This window comes from Lemur catta, chromosome 18, assembly GCF_020740605.2.
Source record: "Lemur catta isolate mLemCat1 chromosome 18, mLemCat1.pri, whole genome shotgun sequence".
Taxonomy (NCBI): domain Eukaryota; kingdom Metazoa; phylum Chordata; class Mammalia; order Primates; family Lemuridae; genus Lemur; species Lemur catta.
The window spans coordinates 9,030,921-9,035,429 of record NC_059145.1 but is presented as its reverse complement, the minus strand read 5'-3'; the positions used below and the strand labels follow the sequence as shown (position 1 = coordinate 9,035,429).

The window sequence follows — 4,509 nt, the reverse complement described above, 5'->3', positions numbered from 1 at the left end:
TCTGTGCAGCATTCCTTCCCCCTTCAGGGTATGGGGCAGGACCCTCTCTGGAATGAGGGTCTTATGACCCACAATGAGATTAGAGTCCTGCCAAGCGGGCAGGTGAAAGGAAGGCAGGAAGAAGGTGACAGAGAGAGAGAGATTCTGTTTACTGTAACAAGGGCTATGGAAGTTATGAACTAGGAACCATGGAGGAAAACCAATATATCATAATATCACAGTATTTCATTACTTTGTATGGCTGAATAATATTCCACTATGTAGATACACTCCATCTGTTTGTCCATTCATTAGCTGTTGAACATTGGGATTTTTGTTTGTTTGTTTTGTTTTGTTTTTTTTACTTTTTGGCAAAATGAATAATGCTGCTAGGCACATCTGTGTATAAGTTTTTGTTCAAACCCTTGTTTTCAATTCTCTATACCTAGTACAGATTCAATACACCTAATACAGATGTTCCTTGATTCACGATGACATTGTGTCTCAATAAACCCACTGTAAGTAGAAAATATTTTAAGTCAAAAATACATTTAAGGCCAGGTGCTGTGGCTCACGCCTGTAATCCTAGCACTGGGAGGCTGAGGCAGGAGGATTGCTGGAGCTCAGGAGTTCAAGACAAGCCAGAGCAAGAGTGAGACCCCGTCTCTACTAAAAATAGAAACAAAATTAGCCAGGCAACTAAAAATAGAAAAAACTAGACAGGTCTTGTGGCACATGGCTGTAGTCCCAGCTACTCAGGAGCCTGAGACAGGAGGATTGTGTGAGCCCAGGAGTTTGAGGTTTGAGGTTGCTGTGAGCTAGGTTGATGCCATTGCACTCTAGCCCAGGCAACAGAGGGAGACTCTGTCTCAAAAAAAGAAAAACACATTTAATACCCCAATAGGCTGGGCACAGTGGCGCACACCTGTAATCCCAGAACTTTTGGAGGCTGAGGCGAGAGGATCCCCTGAGGCCAGGAGTTTGAGACAAGCCTGGGCAATATATCAAGACCTCAGCTTTTTTTTTTTTTTTTTGAGACAGAGTCTTGTTCTGTCACCCAGGCTAGGGTGCCGTGGCATCAGCCTCGCTCACAGCAACCTCAAACTCCTGGGCTCAAGTGATCCTCCTGCCTCAGCCTCCCAAGTAGCTGGGACTACAGGCATGTGCCACCATGCCCAGCTAATTTTTTCTACATATTTTTAGTTGTCCAGCTAATTTCTTTCTATTTTTAGTAGAGATGGGGTCTTGCTCTTGCTCAGGCTGGTCTTGAACTCCTGAGCTCAAATGATCCACCCGCCTCGGCCTCCCAGAGTGCTAGGATTACAGGCGTGAGCCACTGCACCCAGCCCTAGACCTCAGCTTTTTAAAAAATAAAAATAATTAGCTGGGCATGGTGGTATATACCTGTAGTCCTAGCTGCTTGGGAGGCTGAGGCAGGAGGATTGCTTGAGCCCAGGAATTCAAAGTTGCAGTGAGCTGTTCTTGCACCACTGCATTCCAGCCTGGATGACAAACCAAGACACTATCTTTTAAAAAAAACTAAAAATACCCCAATAAGCCCATCATAAAGTTGAAAAATTGTAAGTCAAACCATCCTAAACTGGGGACCATTTGTAGTGGAATCAGTGGGTAATATGTTCTATGTTTAACTTTTTGAGGAAAGGCTAAACTGTTTTCCAATGGGGATATGTCATTTTGCATTGCCACCAGCAATGTATAAGTGTTCCATTGCTCCACATCCTCACTAGAACTTGGAACTGCCAATTTTTTGTTTTTCAGTTTTAGCCATTTCAGTGGGTATCCCATTGTGGCTAATTTGCATTTCCCTAATGACTAATGATGTTGAGCATCTTTTCATGCGCTTATGTTACTGAACCATACTGGGGTCCACTCACCTGCAGCAGCAAACCCAGACACTGATTCCAAGAGTTGCAGCTGAAGAAAGGCATTTTATTGTATGGCACCATGCAAAGAGAACGGGCATCCAATGCTTAAGACTCAAACTCTCTGAAAAGGGCTGGAGGGATCATAAGTGTATTCAGAGATTCTTTGATTATAGGAAAGGAATGTTAAGGTGGGTGTGGCTCTTTCCAGACTCCTCAGGGAGAACAAAGAACAGCAGCCAGAGTTCAGTCCTCAGTTCCTCCTTATCTGCATTTTCCATCTGGTGGGGGTTTCTGAAAAAAACAAAACAAATAAACAAAAAAAACAACTCAAGAACAAGTTAAGATGGTATCTTTGGGCTGGGCACCTGTAATCCCAAGGCGGAAGGATTGCTTGAACTCGGGTGTTCAAAGCCAGCCTGAGCAAGAGTAAGTCCCCATCTCTACTAAGAACAGAAAAATTAGCCAGGCATCGTGGCGCATGCCTGTAGTCCCAGTTACTGGGGAGGCTGAGACAAGAGGACTGTTTGAGCCCAGGAGTTTGAGGTTAGTGTTATAGCTCTTTTAGAATTTGTCTAGGTTTTCTGGTCCTCACTGGAAGACCCCCCAAAAAAGAAAAAAAAAAAGGCCGGGTGTGGTGGCTCACACCTGTAATCCTAGCACTCTGGGAGGCTGAGGTGGGAGGATTGTTTGAGGTCAGGAGTTGGAGACCAGCCTGAGCAAGAGCAAGATCCCGTCTCTACTAAAAATAGAAAAATTAGCTGGGCATGGTGGTGTGCGACTGCAGTCCCAGCTACTTGGGAGGCTGAGGCAGGAGGATCGCTTGAGCCCAGGAGTTTGAGGTTGCTGTGAACTAGGCTGATGCCACGACACTCTAGCCTGGGTGACAGAACAAGACTCTGTCTCAAAAAAAAAAAAAAGGAGTTTGAGGTTGTGGTGAGCTATAATGACACCAGTGTACCCTATCCAGGGTGAGAGAGTGAGACTTTGCCTCAAAACAAAAAAAGGGTAGAATCTTTTAGTTTTCATAGGGAACTAAAATACCTCCTGATTCTGGATTGCTTGGTGGACTACTTATTACTATCTCCTTGCTTATCGGGTTGCTAATTTACTTTTCAAGGCTAGTTAGGTGCCTGGAATATCCCTTGAAAGGACTCAAGATTTTTCCTTTACATCTATGCTTGGCCCCCACCCCACCTCCACAGGTCCCTAAGAGGGGTCCCTGCTCTGTCTCACTTATTGCCCATTTGTGTATCTTTAGAGAAATCTGTTTGTAACAGACGTAAAGGTCTGAAGAAGGGCAACAAAATGTTTTAAGAATTGTCTCTTTATACCCTCCCACCCATTTTGGGAATTAAAACCTGTATTCCTGCCGATGCCAGTAATCAAAGAGGCAGAAAAATGTTCTTTGCTGTTTGTTTTCTGGCATCTTAAACCACACGAGATGGCTCAACAGAATTGTCCTGACAAAAGTCACAAGGGTGATGAGATCCCAGAGGTAAGGGCTACCAAAACTACCAATTATTGTTAAACAACTATAGCCTGAAGCCAGGATATGTGACACTGGTCACAAACGCCCCTTTTGAAAACCCTGTTTTTCTGCTTAAAGTCAGGATGGCAGTCTTTGAGTCCACTGCCCTCCTCATTTGCTAGCAAATTAATAAATTTTTCTTTCCTTTTCCTCAAACCATTTGTCCTTGTTCTTTGTTCTGATTCAGCCTCAGGGACAAATACCGAACTTTCAGCAACATATTCTAAGTCCTTTGTCTTAACTTTTCTTGGCCTAAAAGGAAGAAGTTGAGGCAAAATTAACATAAGTAGAGAATTTATTTTGGCCAAGCTTGAGGATTGCAACCCAGAGCATAGATTTAAGCTGTCCTGAAAATACACTCCAATTAGCAGGAATTACAAGTGGATTTTTATCTTTTTATTTACTTATTTTTTTTCCTCTGGTCTGGCTTCTCAATAACTAGTGGATTTCTAATGGGAAAAGAGGCAGCTCCAGAGCTGTTTACCAAGAATTTACATTAAAATAATATAAACTATTTATTGACTAAACACTGTTCTCTGTATCACCAATCCCGGGAAAGTGAGGGTTAAGGGTAAGTAAGCTAGTCAGGAACAAAAAGATTTTAAGTAATTGCCTCCAGGCATGGGTGTGTGTAGGGTCGTGGGGAACATGACTGAAGTCGCAAGCTCATGTCTCCCTGGGCCTGATCAATTTTGCATACCTCACGTAGACTGCTCTGAACTATTTTTCTTTTCTTCCTTAAAATCTATTTAAAGAAAAACATTAGGTAAACCGTAGTGCACAAATATTGAACTCAATAGAGAAATTAGGAACCAGTCGCTTGACATTTTGGGAAAGATATTTAACTTCTTTGCAACTCAGTTTCTCCGACGTTAAAATGAGATTTGTTCCAAATGCGATGACGCCTGTGAAGTGCGTACCCACCGCTTAGCACAGCTAAGCCCTCAGTGTTAGCCACGACCATGCGAGTCTCCGCGCTCAGCTCGCAAAACAACCAGCGCTCCCAACCCGCACGGAACTTCCCGCGCATGCTCCTTTCCTCACGACTATGTCCGGACACCCGCCCCTAGAGGGGAGTTGCCATGACCTGTGGCCTAACTTCCGTTTCCGGGGTGG

General features: G+C 43.8%; 1 non-coding gene across 1 annotated transcript; it reads left to right on the top strand.

The window, feature by feature from the left end:
• The first annotated feature begins 2,410 nt into the window (after positions 1-2,410).
• On the top strand, positions 2,411-2,469 carry LOC123623681. Its single transcript, XR_006729971.1, has one exon. It is a non-coding gene; the product is annotated as a U7 small nuclear RNA (small nuclear RNA).
• The last annotated feature ends 2,040 nt before the right edge of the window (positions 2,470-4,509 follow it).